Below are 15,921 nucleotides of genomic sequence, written 5' to 3' on the forward strand. Positions count from 1 at the left end.
TTGACTAACTTGCTCATGGTTTCATGAGCTAATAAGTGACAAATAATAAGTGACAGAACCCATGTTATGCATTTGGTTCTGCCGAATCCAAAGCCGCTACTCTTTCCTGGTTCATTTCTCAGTCTTCGCCCAAGCAGCTCTTTTGGAGAGACAGATAGGTATTCAATTGCCAATCTTTTGATATGGGACTAAGGCTTTGTATTTGACTTTGAGTTCACTGTTGCAGTAGCTTATCTTTGTATAAAGTATCCCATTGTGTATCTTTTGCAATTTAAAATTTGTTTCTTTAAAACAAAGCAAAACTTAAACCCTAGGAAAGCAATTCGAATACAGACGCCTACATTTTTACATTTTTTCCCCCATTCTTTTATGGTTCCTCACCCATACCTAATTTGACTGCACTTTTTGAGCTTTATTGAGTATGTCCAAAGTGGTCAACTTTGTTTTACTAGATTCAATAACTTTTTGCATTAACCTGATTGGTTTATATGACATTTATTATGTAATTGAAACTGCAACTACAACGGTCATATATAGGTTTGCGAACAAAAGACTGAGGCTTATTAAGGATATAGTTCAGCTTATAGGATCAGAAATTTCCAGGTGTACTGAGTACCACTTAGTAGCCCATTAGCCGTGTGTGCTTTTTTTTTTTTTTTTTTTTTGCGGTACGCGGGCCTCTCACTGTTGTGGCCTCTCCCATTGTGGAGCACAGGCTCCGGATGCGCAGGCTCAGCGGCCATGGCTCACGGGCCCAGCTGCTCCGCGGCATGTGGGATCTTCCCGGACCGGGGTATGAACCTGTGTCCCCTGCATCGGCAGGCGGACTCTCAACCACTACACCACCAGGGAAACCCCAGCCGCACGTGCTTTTCACATGCGTTTCATAGGCATCAAGTTAGTAAATCCTGTTTGGAATTGAGATGGCCATTTAATCCAGCCACAGACTAGCTTAATGTGACACAGTTAAGTGGACATAGATAGGAGAGCACCTACTGTACTGTGATGTCCACAACACAGTGCATTAACTCTCTATACCAATCAGAGCCAAAAAATTCTTGGTGAATGCAACTTTTGTTTCGGAACCCAGACTGTGTTAGCTCAGAGGAAAATAAGAGTAGTCACATTAAATTTTCCTTAAACTGAGATGCATGTGTTATGGTTCTAGACTGTTCACACTGGCAGCCCTTGGTCATTCCTCTTTAAAATGTGATGTTTTCTCTGATTGGTGCAGCATATAGTGGTAGTATCACAGTTAGATTAACTTCTAGGCTAACCATACCCTACTGTGGGCTCGTTGAAATTATTTAATTCAAACCCTAGTCTCTTTCACGTGCCTTCCCTGATCCCATGTCATTCCTATGCCAGATGAACTGGTCCCTCATCTGTTTGCCTGTAAATATTGTTCATAGCCAGTAATGCTAATCACATATTATAGTGACTCATCTCTTCCTGTGATGTGGGTTGAGGTCTGTATGTGTGTATGTATATATGCACACATACATATACATACACACACACACCAGTTGTGTCTTTGCTGGGGCTGCCATAATAAAATATCACAGATGTATGGGTGGCTGAAACAACAGAAATTTACTTTCTCTCAGTTCGGGAGGCCGGATCAACTTGTTGGCAATTTGGTTACTTCTGAGGCCTCTCTCCTTGGCATGTAGATGTCTGCCTTCTTGCTGTGTTTTTACGTGGTCATCCACCGCCCATAGTTCTTCATTTTCTCCCTTTGTATGTGGCGAGACTTCATTCAGTGTTCTGCTAAAATTTTCATCTTTAGTCATTTAGTTTTATAATACTGTGCCCAATCTTTAGTAGCTCTGGGATGGGGATCAGTGGTGTAATTAGGAAGCATGAGGTCCAGTTTTGGGGCCTGGCTCTCATTCCTGTGTGTGTTTCAGGTGCCTGCGTGGCGGTCCTCTCCTTTGGCGTTTTACTTGAATGCAGAGAGTTGGGACTCTACAGACACACTGAGCCACCTAAACAGTAGTTGACTTGGTATGTTTTCCTAGGGCAGTAGCTTGCATACTTTTAGAAACCTAGATCCTTCCCTGTAGAGATTCTGATTTCAGAGCTCTAAGTGAAATCCAAGAATTTTCTTTTTCTCTTTTTTTCTTAGTCAAGCATGCCAGGTAATTCTGGTGCTGGGAGCTCTTTTACTGCACACTGAGAAATTCTTTCTGGAGAAATCAGCACAGACGTTGACACGTGGGCCTGAGCAGATCTTGCACTTGCTGACTGTGCAGTGTGACTGTCGCCTCCTGGCCACAGAGGAGACATCTCTTCATTGTTGTTCTTCCTTCTCTAGGTTGATGTCCCTCAGAAAAATGGTAGGAAGATTACTACTGCTCCAGGAAATAAAATCGAGAAAAAAAAGTTTCTGGCTCCCATGTTTGCTGAGAAATTAATATCACCATGCAGGAAGGGAGCCACAGGGGCCAAGTTGCCAAGACAGGAGGAATGCCATGCTCGAGAACCATGAGAAGTTACATGAGAACCCTGAGGAGGATGAAGGTAAGAACTGTGAGTTGTGTTAGAATGAGGGACGTAAAGAGTCCCCTCTGGGGACGTCCCTGCTGGTGGCTGTCAGGGGTCAGCCCTATGTGCCATTGCACATGGCTCTTGAAAGGGTTCTGTGGAAATACCACCCTTGGCATCCCTCGCCGATTCTCCAGGCTTGGCTTGAGGAGTCCCAGTGGACATTTGACTTCTGCTGTCCACATGACCAGAATCAGAGTTTTCTCTTTGAATACTGTACACTCTTTCTCTCTTTGTGCTTATGGGCCAGGCAGGTTAATTGTCCCCCAGATTTCACTCTGAGTGATTTTTTTGTCCTGATGGCGTCTGTGTAACATTTTAAATGGTATTGCTTCCAAAGCAGTAATTCTTAGCATTGTTATGAGAATACAATAATACATTTTAAATTATTTCAAATAAAAGGTTAAAATGACAGCGAATTTTTTTCTTAGATTTGTGTATACAGTCAGACTTATGAGCAGTTTCTCTGAAAGAACAACTTGTTTTCATTCTTAACAAGTCTGTGTGGCAGTAATTGATTGGGTGGGTTTTCATTTAGATTCTGAAAAAGAAGCCCTGTATCCTTCATGGGCCAGGGGGAGAAAAGCCTTTCCCCTGGGGGCAGAGGAAGATGAGCAGGATCATAAGGGTGATGACACAGGCTGTGAGGAAGAGGAAGGTCAGAATGACCTAAACCAGTTCTGTTAGTGATGGCCAGTATCAAGGAATTAGAGTTATAAGCGAAGCCATTGAGCAGGGCTGTTGAAGTTCTTTTATGAACTTGAAGAACTTTTCCTAATTAATTTATAAATGCTTTTAAAAGTATTCTGACCAGGCCTAACCCAGGTGTCTTGTGGAGAATAGGCACAGTATAGGTATGGTATTTGTAGACAGTGTAAAAGCTCCCACTTTACTCATTAGTGGCACAGACAGATCATTAAAAATACTGTATTCTGGGGACTTCCCTGGTGGCGCAGTGGTTAAGAATCTGCCTGCCAACTCAGGGGACACGGGTTCGAGCCCTGGTCCGGGAAGATCCCACATGCCGTGGAGCAATTAAGCCCATGCACCACGACTACTGAGCTTGCTCTCTAGAGCCTGTGAGCCACAACTACAGAGCTTGCTCTCTAGAGCCTGTGAGCCACAACTACTGAGCTCGCGTGCCACAACTGCTGAAGCCCGCGTGCCTTGAGCCCGTGCTCCACAGCAAGAGAAGCCACCTCAGTGAGAAGCCCGCGCACCACAACAAAGAGTAGACCCCGCACGCAGCAACTAGAGAAAGCCTGTGCAGCAACGAAGACCCAACACAGCCAAAATAAATAAATAAATTTATTTTTAAAAAATCCAAAGAAACAAAAAACTGTATTCTGGCTTTTGCCCACAGAGCCTATGAAGAAAGCAGCTGATAAACAGAAGGAGGAAATGACCAAACAGAATGCTTCCCCTGAAACCAAAAATCAGAAATTAGAAGGTAACTTCTTTGCTGTGTTTTAGAGCGCAAGAGACACGTGGAGAATTTCATATTGGCGAAAACCAAATCTCTGTTAGCCCAAATGATGGACAAAGGGATTTTAATTGCAGCCTGGTGTTACAATATGCCAGATTCTTCAATGGATATTTTTTTTAGCGTCATTCTTTCTGAACTGTTTGTTTGAGTTCTCTCTCTCTCTTTATTTTTTGCCTTTTTGTATGGCAGCTAAACCACCTGTAAGTTTCAAACTATTTGTTGGAAATCTGAATTTCAACAAAACTGTTGCTGAACTAAGAACTGGTCTTAGTGAATTTTTTGCTAAAAATGACGTCGCAGTCATTGGTGTCAGAGTTGGCTTGTCCAGGTAAATACTGATAAATTAAGGGTGTTGTTAAGAGTTTATCAGCCCAACAATTATTATTCTTGTCGGATCCTTTTGTTACTTGTTCTTCGCCCTTTATAAGATATTACCTCAGCCTCTTGTAGTTCAGAACGAGTATTTAAAGTCCTTCAGTGGCTCGTTTAATAAATCCATTATATTAAATTTTGCTATCCCATTTTTCCAACCAAAATACTAAACTAATCACAAGATCTTCCGAGTCTTTACAGAAACATGTTTTCATGATTTTCCAACTGTGAGCAATGTTATTTGCCTAGAATTATTTTAAACGAACACAGATTTAATCACAAAACCCCTAGCTTTGGTGGCAAATATAGGTTCTGTATCAGTTCTGCTTTTTTGCTGAGTTGAATTTCATCCTTTCTTACTTCTTTCTCATCAGAAGCATATGTCTTGGGTGTGAGCATGCTTATTTTATGGTACTCAGAATTTCTTAGGTAGAAATGAAAAGATAATAATAATAGTAAACATTCATTGAGTACTCACTGTACCAGGCATTGTTCCTTGTTTATTTAACTCATTGAATCCATAAGACAATTCTCAGCAGTAATTATTGTCATTATCCCCATTTTACAAATGAGGAAGTTGAGGCACAGAGAAGTTAAGTGACGTACCGAATATCACACAGTTAGAAAGTGGCAGGGTCAGGATTTGAGCCCAGCATTCTGGCTCCAGAGGTAATGCCACAACTTTTGACACATTGCCCTGCTTACACTTTTTGTTAACTATATTGTGAAATATTGTTGTGTTTGTAGTAAATAAAGATTCCTTTTGCATTAAAAAAAAATTCTTGGGACTTCCGTGGTGGCGCAGTGGTTAAGAATCCACCCGCCAATGCAGGGAACACGGGTTCGAGCCCTGGTCCTGGAGGATCCCACATGCTGCGGAGCAACTAAGCCGTGCGCCACAACTACTGAGCCTGCACTTTAGAGCCCACAAGCCACAACTACTGAGCCCGTGTGCCACAGCTACTGAAGCCTGTGGACCTAGAGCCCGTTCTCCACAACAAGAGAAGCCACCACGATGAGAAGCCTGTGCACTGCAACGAAGAGCAGTCCCCGCTCACTGCAACTACAAGAAAGCCCGCAGGCAGCAACGAAGACCCAACACAGTCCCCAACACCCCCCCCCCCCAAAAAAGAAAGAAATTTACTCTAATAGCCTTTGAGTTTGCCAACACGTTCTATTTTAAGAATGATATTTTTGGGAATTCCCTGGTGGTCCTGTGGTTAGGGCTCCGTGCTTTCACTGCCATGGGCATGGGTTCAATCCCTGGTCAGGGAACTAAGATCCCACAAGCCAGGGCTTCCCTGGTGGCGCGGTGGTTAAGAATCCGCCTGCCAGTGCAGGGGACACAGGTTTGAGGCCTGGTCCGGGAAGATCCCACATGCCACGGAGCAGCTAAGGCAGTGCGTCACAACTACTGACCCTGTGTGAGCCCGCAAGCCATAACTACTGAGCCCGTGTGCCACAACTCCTGAAGACTGCATGCCTAGAGTCCGTGCTCCACAGCAAGAGAAGCCACCGCAATGAGAAGCCCATGCACCGCAATGAAGAGTAGCCCCCGCTTGCCGCAACTAGAGAAAGCCCACGCGCAGCAACGAAGACCCGATGCTGCCAAAAGTAAATAAATAAGTAAATTTATTTTAAAAAAAAGATCCCACAAGCCGCATGGCATGGCCAAAAAAAAAAAAAAACCCCGATATTTTTGTTTCAATTCACAAGTGCAATGGCTGTTTCTTAAAACAGAAATTCAAAAACGTGTCATTTCAAGTTTCATTTTTTATAGCTTTTAGTTAAATCTGGCCAATAGTTAGAAAACTAATAATGATTTCAGCGGGTGAGTTTGCCCTGACTCTCAGTCCTTGCCCCAGAGGAGGGCTTCTCGACTCTTGCACTATTAAAATTTGGGGCCAGCTCATTCCTTGTTTGTGGGGGGGGCTGTTCAACAGCATCCCTGGATTCTACCCACTAGATGCTAGAAGTAGTCCCCCAGTTGTGACAGCCAAAGATGTCTCCAGATATTGTCAGACTCACCCCAGGTGAGAACTGCTGCTCTCCAGTTACTTCATGGCACGATATTGCCAGTTGGTGGAGCCTTGGTTTTAATTTGTAAAATTTGACAGCTGCGTTTGACTCAATGCTAATTTCCACTTTCACAGCCAGTGTGAGTAGCCAGCTGGAAGGCATATGCCTTTTGACTCTACTTGTGTTTTTTTTTCCTTTTTGGCTGCATCTCTGTAGGAGATTTGGTTATGTGAATTTTAAATCTGCTGACGACCAGGAAAAAGCCCTGGAACTTAGTGAGACAAACGTCCTTGGATATGAAATTAAATGGAAGAAACCGAAAAGGGAAAGGAAACAAAGAAATGTATGCAAGCAAGGTAACTTGTTCAGAGATACCTGTGTACCTAGAAGACTCTGCATCAGACAGGAATATCGTATTCTTTCTTACTCCGTGCAAGCACTCCTCAGTTTCTAGCAAGTCGCCTACTTCCACAGCACAGACTCTCTCTGCCGTGCTCACTCCTTCTGCTCTAGCTGCATGGCTCACCTTCTCTGTCCTAATGTTCATGACTCATCCCCTGGCTACTGACAACCCATCCAAGAGTCTCAGCTTAAAGGTCACCTCTGCAGATCAGAAAAATTTTTCCTTACCCCCAGACTAAGTTAAGTCTTCTCTACTTGATGTTTTCATTTCCCTTTTTACTTTTCCTTCCTGACACTTACCACAGTTTGTAATTATGTGGCTATTTGTTTACTAGCCTTTTCCCCAACAAGACTACATTCTCAAGAGTGGAGGCCAAGTTCGTATTTTCACAGCCAGCACATAGCACAGGCTGTTGTCACCCAGACGCTGTGTGCAAATGTCTTTTTTTAAAAAATATTTTATTTATATATCTTCCTTATTATTATTATTTTTTTGGCTGTGTCAGGTCTTAGTTATGGCACATGGGATCTTTGTTGAGGCATGAGAGATCTTTTTGTTACGGCGCGTGCGGGCTTCTCTCTAGTTGTGGCGTGCAGGTTTTCTCTCTCTGCTTGCAGCGTGCAGGCTCCAGGGCATGTGGGCTCTGTAGTTTGCAGTGCACGGGCTTAGTTTCCCTGCAGTATGTGGTATCTTAGTTCCCCGACCAGGGATTGGACCTGCGTCCCCTGCATTGGAAGGTGGATTCTTTACCACTGGACCACCAGGGAAGTCCCCAAATATTGTTAAATGAAGGAATATGTACTACTCTCCAACTCTTTGAGAAGTATTTTTTCTCTCTTAGAGAACTCGTTTTTTTTTTGTGTGTGTGTGGTATGCGGGCCTCTCACTGCTGTGGCCTCTCCCGCTGCGGAGCACAGGCTCCGGACGCGCAGGCTCAGCGACCATGGCTCACGGGCCCAGCCGCTCCGCGGCATGTGGGATCTTCCCGGACCGGGGCATGAACCTGTGTCCCCTGCATCGGCAGGCAGACTCTCAACCACTGCGCCACCAGGGAAGCCCATCTTAGAGAACTCTTGATGCTTATGAGATCTAAACTCAGACTAAAAATACTCTTTTGTGTTTATGAAGATGGAAATGCCAAAACACTTTTGATCAAGAACTTGCCTGACAGAGTCACTCAGCATGAATTAATAGAAGTGTTTGAGGATACTTTTCAAATCAGATTGGTGAGCAAGGATGGGATGAGTGAAAGGTATGCCTTTGTACCTTGTACTGAAAAAGAATATATGATAACAGAATTTCATTGTATTCTCCCAAATCACTCATACCGGATTTTAGAGAAGGAAAAAGTAGTTATCCAGCCTTTCTACCAGCAGGCAGAAAAAGCATCATAAATGGATAGCCAAAGGCTTCTAGAAGACGGTAGGGCTGTCATAGAGAAATGAAGACTTTATTCTATCAAGTACAAGATTGAAGATTAGAACTCATAGGTTATCTTCATCCTATCTCTCCAGGGCTGACTACAGGAAAATAACACCCTTGGTGACTTTTCTGGACAGGTACCAAAAGAGAACATTAACTTAGTCTGTTAGAATTATGTTGTAGCCAATTCATGAAACACTGTCACTATGTATCTGGGCTTTGGTAGCCTAAGAGGGTGAATATGGTGAAATTAGGATGGAATAGAATGTATTTTGAAGGGATTCTCAATGTGGTAAAAAATGGGTATCAGGATTACAGATACATTTGAGCTAAATTTGTTGGTGTAGGTGAACTCTAAAATAACCTATGCCACTGTATTCTGATGAACATAATCTCTGGAAAAGAATCCCACAGATTTAGAAAACAAGTCTGAAAAGATAAATCCCAAATTGTTAGCAGTGTTTACTATGAGGAGGTTTTGGGGCACTCTGCTGGGCTAGTATACTGTACCCCAAAATTAACTCAAAATAGATCAAAGACCTAAATGTAAGAGCTAAAATAGAAAACTACGAAGAAACACAGGAGTAAATCTTTGTGATCTTGGATTAGAGTCTTGCACAAGCAATAAAAGAGAAGATTGAGAAGTTGGGCTTTATCAAAATTAAAAACATTTGTACTTCAGAGGACACTATCTAAAAAGTCAAAAGAAACTCTACATCCTGGGAGAAAATATTGCAAATCATATATATGAAAGAGATCTGTATTTATAAAAGGTATATAAAGAACTCTTATAGCTCAATAATTAAAAGACAACCCAATTAAAAAATGGGGAAAGGACTTGAATGACCGTTTCTCCAAACAAGGTGTACAAATGGCCAATAAACGTGTAGAAAGATGCTCAACATTAGTCACTGAGGAAGTGCAAATCAAAACCATGATGTGAAGCAGGGCTGAGTCAAGATGGTGGACTAGGAGGACGCGGAATTCGCATCTCCGCACAACTAGGGAACCTACCAGGCACCGTTGGGGGATCACGGACACCTAAGGGGATGGGAGGAACTGCTAGCAACCGGCTTGTGGGATATTGGTGCCCAGGCTGGAGGTTGGGCCTGAGCTCCTGTAGTGGGAACTCTGAGTCCAAACTGCTGGACTAACAGAGGACCTCTGTTATTAATTAACCTCTGTTATTAATTGGAGTGAGGCCTCCCATGGGTCCTAATCTCAGCACCAAGACCCAGCTCTGCCCAACTGCCAACAAACTCCAGTGCTGGATGCCTCAGGCCAAACAACCAGCAAGACAGGAATACAGCCCCACCCATAAAAAAAATGACAGAAAAATATGTTACAGACGAAGGAGCAAGATAAAAACCCACAAAACCAAATAAATGAAGATGACATAGGCAACCTACCTGAAAAAGAATTTGGAGTAATGATAGTAAAGATGATCCAAAACTTCGGAAACAGAACGGAGAAAATATAAGAAACAGTTAACAAGGATCTAAAAGAACTAAAGAGCAAACAAACAATGATGAACAACACAATAACTGAAATTAAAAATACCCTGGAAGGAATCAATAGCAGAATAACTGAGGCAGAAGAACGGATAAGTGAGCTGGAAGATAAAATGGTAGAAATAACTGCCAGGGAGCAGAATAAAGAAAAAAAAAATGAAAAGAATTGAGGACAGTCTCAGAGACCTCTGGGACAGCACTAAACGCACCAACATTCGAATTATAGGGGTCTCAGAAGAAGAAGAAAGAAAGAAAGGGTATGAGAAAATATTTGAAGAGGTTATAGTCAAAAACTTCCCTAACATGGGAAAGGAAATAGTCAAGTCCAGGAAGCGCAGAGAGTCCCATACAGGATAAACCCAAAGAGAAACACGCTGAGACACATATTAATCAAACTATCAAAAATTAAATACAAAGAAAAAATATTAAAAGCAACAAGGGAAAAGCAACATATAACATATAAGGTAATCCCCATAAGGTTAACAGCTGATCTTTGAGCAGAAACTCTGCAAGCCAGAAGGGAGTGGCAGGACATATTTAAAGTGATAAAAGGGAAAAACCTAAAAGCAAGATTACTCTACCCAGCAAGGATCTCATTCAGATTGAACGGAGAAATTAAAACCTTTACAGACAAGCATAGTTAAGAGAATTCAGCACCACCAAACCAGCTTTACAACAAATGCTAAAGGAACTTCTCTAGGCAGGGAACACAAGAGAAGGAAAAGACCTAGAAAAACAAACCCAAAACAATTAAGAAAATGGTAATAGGAACATACATATCGATAGTTACCTTAAATGTAAATGGATTAAATGCTCCAACCAAAAGACATAGACCGGCTAAATGGAAACAAAAACAAGACCTGTATATATATTGTCTACAAGAGACCCACTTTAGACCTAGGGACGTATACAGGCTGAAAAAGATATTCCATGCAAATGGAAATCAAAAGAAAGCTGGCGTAGCAATTCTCATATCAGACAAAATAGACTTTAAAATAAAGACGATTACAAGAGACAAAGAAGGACACTACATAATGATCAGGGGATCAATCCAGAAGATACAACAATTGTAAATGTTTATGCACCCAACACAGGAGCACCTCAATACATAAGGAAAATGCTAACAGCCATAAAAGGGGAAATCGACAGTAACACAATAATAACAGGGGACTTTTAACACCCCACTTCCAACAATGGACAGATCATCCAAAATGAAAATAAATAAGGAAACACAAGCTTTAAATGACACATTAAACAAGATGGACTTAATTGATATTTATAGGACATTCCATCCAAAAGCAACAGAATACACTTCTCAAGTGCTCGTGGAACATTCTCCAAGATAGACCATATCTTGGGTCACAAATCAAGCCTTGGTAAATTTAAGAAAATTGAAATCATATCAAGTATCTTTTCTAATCACAATGCTATGAGACTAGATATCAATTACAGGAAAAAAACTGTAAAAAATACAAACACATGGAGGCTAAACAATATGCTACTAAATAACCAAGAGATCACTGAAGAAATCAAAGAGGAAATCAAAAAATACCTAGAAACAAATGACAAAACACGATGACCCAAAACTGATGGGCTGCAGCAAAAGCAGTTGTAAGAGGGAAGTTTATAGCAATTCAATCCTACCTCAAGAAACAAGAAAATCTCAAACAAACAACCTAACCTTACACCTAAAGCAACTAGAGAAAGAACAAAAAAGCCCCCAAAGTTAGCAGAAGGAAAGAAATCATAAAGATCAGGTCAGAAATAAATAAAAAAGAAATGAAGGAAACAGTAGCAAAGATCAATAAAACTAAAAGCTGGTTCTTTGAGAAGATAAACAAAATTGATAAACCATTAGCCAGACTCATCAAGAAAACAGGGGAGAAGACTCAAGTCAACAATTAGAAATGAAAAAGGAGAAGTAACAACTGACACTGCAGAAATACAAAGGATCATGAGAGATTACTACAAGCGACTATATGCCAATAAAATGGACAGCTTGGAAGAAATGGACAAATTCTTAGAAAAGCACAGCCTTCTGAGACTGAACCAGGAAGAAATAGAAAATATAAACAGACCAGTCACAAACAGTGAAATTGAAACTGTGATTTAAAATCTTCCAACAAACAAAAGCCCAGGACCAGATGGCTTCACAGGTGAATTCTCAAACATTTAGAGAAGAGCTAACACCTGTCCTTCTCAAACTCTTCCAAAGCATAGCAGAGGGAGGAACACTCCCAAACTCATTCTACGAGGCCACCATCATCCTGATACCAAAACCAGACAAAGATGTCACAGAAAAAGAAAACTACAGTCCAATATCACTGATGAACATAGATGTAAAAATCCTCAACAAAATACTAGCAAACAGAATCCAACAGCGCATTAAAAGGATCATACACCATGATCAAGGGAGGTTTATCCCAGGAATGCAAGGATTCTTCAGTATACTCAAATCAATCAATGTGATACACCATATTAAGGAACTGAAGGATAAAAAACATGATAACCTCAATAGATGCAGAAAAAGCTTTTGACAAAATTCAATACCCATTTATGATAAAAACTCTCCAGAAAGTAGGCATAGAGGGAACATACCTCAACATAATAAAGGCCATATATGACAAACCCACAGCCAACATCATTCTCAGTGGTGAAAAACAAACCATTTCCTCTAAGATCAGGAACAAGACAAGGGTGCCCACTCTCACCACTGTTATTCAACACAGTTTTGGATGTTTTAGCCACAGCAATTAGAGAAGAAAAAGAAATAAAAGGAATCCAAATCAGAAAAGAAGAGGTAAAACTGTCACTGTTTGCAGATGACATGATACTGTACATAGAGAATCCTAAAGATGCTACCAGAAAACTACTAGAGCTAATCAATGAATTTGGTAGAGTAGCAGGATACAAGATTAATGCACAGAAATCTCTTGCATTCCTATACACTAATGATTAAAAGTCTGAAAGTGAAGTTAAGGAAACACTCTCATTTACCATTGCAATAAAAAGAATAAAATTCCTAGGAATAAACCTACCTAAGGAGACAAAAGACCTGTATGCAGAATACTGTAAGACACTGCTGAAAGAAATTAAAGATGATACAAACAGAGAGATATACCATGTTCCTGGATTGGAAGAATCAACATTGTGAAAATGACTGTGCTACCCAAAGCAATCTACAGATTCAGTGCAATCCCTATCAAACTACCAATGGCATTTTTCACAGAACTAGAACAAAAAACTGCACAATTTGTATGGAAACACAAAAGACCCCGAATAGCCAAAGCAACCTTGAGAAAGAAAACTGGAGCTGGAGGAATCAGGCTCCCTGACTTTGTAGTATGGAAGTATGTACTCCCATACTACAAAGCTACAGTAATCAAGACAATATGGTACTGGCACAAGAACAGAAATACAGATCGGGATGGAAAGCCCAGAGATAAACCCATGCACATATGGTCACCTTATCTTTGATAAACGAGGCAAGAATATGCAGTGGAGAAAAGACAGCCTCTTCAATAAGTGGTGCTGGAAAAACTGGACAGCTACGTGTAAAAGAATGAAATTAGGACGCTTCCTAACACCATTCACAAAAATAAAGTCAAAATGCATTAAAGACCTAAACGTAAGGCCAGACACTATAAAACTCTTAGAGGAAAACATAGGCAGAACACTCTATGACATAAATCACAGCAAGATCCTTTCTGACCCACCTCCTAGAGAAATGGAAATGAAAACAAAAACAAATGGGACCTAATGAAACTTAAAAGCTTTTGCACAGCAAAGGAAAACATAAACAAGACGAAAAGACAACCCTCAGAATGGGAGAAAATATTTGCAAACGAAGCAACTGACAAAGGATTAATCTCTAAAGTATACAAGCAGCTCATGCAGCTCAATATCAAAAAAACAAACAATCCAATGCAATAATGGGGAGAAGACCTAAATAGACATTTCTCCAACGAAGATATACAGATTGCCAGCAAACACATGAAAGGATGCTCAACATCACTAATCATTAGAGAAATGTAAATCAAAACTACAATGAGGGGGCTTCCCTGGTGGCGCAGTGGTTAAGAATCTGCCTGCCAATGCAGGAGATACAGGTTTGAGCCCTGGTCTGGGAAGATCCAACATGCCGCAGAGCAACTAAGCCCGTGCGTCACAACTACTGAGCCTGTGCTCTAGAGCCCACGAGCCACAACTACTGAAGCCCGTGCACCTAGAGCCAGTGCTCCGCAACAAGAGAAGCCACCGCAATGAGAAGCCTGTGCACCACAATGAAGAGTAGCCCCTCTCTCACCATAACCAGAGAAATGCCCACGTGCAGCAACGAAGACCCAACACAGCCAAAAATGAAATACATTAAATAAATAAATTTATATTAAAAAAAACTACAACGAAGTATCACCTCATACCGGTCAGAATGGCCATCATCAAAAAATCTACAAATAATAAATGCTGGAGAGGGTGTGGAGAAAAGGGAACCCTCTTGCACTGTTGGTGGGAATGTAAATTGATACAGCCACTATGGAGGACAGTATGGATGTTCCTTAAAAAACTGAAAATAGAACTGTCATATGACCCAGCAATCCCACTACTGGGCATATACCGTGAGAAAACCATAATTCAAAAAGAGTCATGTACCACAATGTTCATTGCAGCACTATTTACAATAGCCAGGACATGGAAGCAACCTAAGTGTCCATTGACAAATGAATGGATAAAGAAGATGTGGCACATATATACAATGGAATACTATTCTGCCATAAAAAGAAACGAAATTGAGTTATTTGTAGTGAGGTGGATGGACCTAGAGTCTGTCATGCAGAGTGATGTAAGTCAGAAAGAGATAAACAAATACCGTATGCTAACACATATATATGGAATCTAAAAAATATGGTTCTGATGAACCTAGGGACAGGACAGGAATAAAGATGCAGATGTAGAGGATGGACTTGAGGACATGGGGAGGGGGAAGGGTAAGCTGGGACCAAGTGAGAGAGTGGCATGGACATATATACACTACCAAATGTAAAATAGCTAGTGGGAAGCAGCTGCATAGCACAGGGAGATCAGCTCGGTGCTTTGTGACCACCTAGAGGGGTGGGATAGGGAGGGTGCGAGGGAGACGCAAGAGGGAGCGTATATAGGGATATATGTGTGCATATAGCTGATTCATTTTGTTATACAGCAGAAACTAACACACCGTTGTAAAGCAATTATACTCCAATAAAGATGTTAAGAAAAACCAAAATGAAACAAAACCATGATGTGATACCACTGCACACTTGTTAGAGTGGCTGTAATAAAAAAGACAATAACAAGTGTTGACAAGGATGTGGAGAAATCCGAACCCTCACTCGTTGCTGGTGGGAATGTAAAGTAGCACAGTTGCTTTGGAAAACGGTTTGGCAGTTTCTCAAAATGTTCAACATAGAGTTGCCATACGGTCCAGCAATTCTACTATTAGGTATGAATCCAAAAGAAGTGAAAACGTATATCCACACATTTCTACAAATGTTTGTATCAGCTTTATTCCTAATAGCCCAAACCGGAAACAACCCAAAATGTCTTAACAGCTGATGAATGGATAAACAAAATGTCGTATTTTCATGCAATGTAATGTTACTCAGCCATGAAAAGGAATGAAGTACTGATACATGCTACAACCCAGATGAATCTCAAACATATTAGGCTAAGTGAAAGAAGCCAGACACAAAAGATGGCATATTTGTATAATCCCAGTTATGTGAAATGTCCAGAATAGGCAGATTTACAGAGACAGGAAGTAGCATAGCGATTGCCTGCAGCTGGGGGATGGGAGTGAGTTGGGGGGGATGAGGAGTGACTGGGGCTGGGTGCTTAATTGTCCTAAAATTAGATTATGGTGATGGTTGTAGAATTCTGTAAATATACCCTTGTACACTTTAAATGGGTGAATTTTATGATTTGGAAATTATATCTCAGTAGAGATTTAAAAAAAAAAAACTGTGTGTGTATGTGTGTACATTTGCTTTTATTTATACAGCATGTTGCCTCTAAGGATAGAAATTGGGCAGAAGGAAGACTTCACTGTATCCTGTCTACCTTTTGCATTTTGAATCTTGTATGTGCATTACTATTTTGAAAGACAATACAGAAGAGTACTAAATGTT

General features: G+C 41.0%; 1 long non-coding RNA gene across 1 annotated transcript; it reads left to right on the top strand.

The window, feature by feature from the left end:
• Positions 1–2,471: 2,471 nt before the first annotated feature.
• LOC307056738 lies at positions 2,472–7,967 on the top strand. Its single transcript, XR_013811029.1, has 3 exons — positions 2,472–2,523; positions 3,911–3,997; positions 7,956–7,967. It is a non-coding gene; the product is annotated as an uncharacterized lncRNA (long non-coding RNA).
• The last annotated feature ends 7,954 nt before the right edge of the window (positions 7,968–15,921 follow it).

This window comes from Hyperoodon ampullatus, assembly GCF_949752795.1.
Source record: "Hyperoodon ampullatus genome assembly, chromosome: 8".
Lineage (NCBI taxonomy): Eukaryota > Metazoa > Chordata > Mammalia > Artiodactyla > Ziphiidae > Hyperoodon > Hyperoodon ampullatus.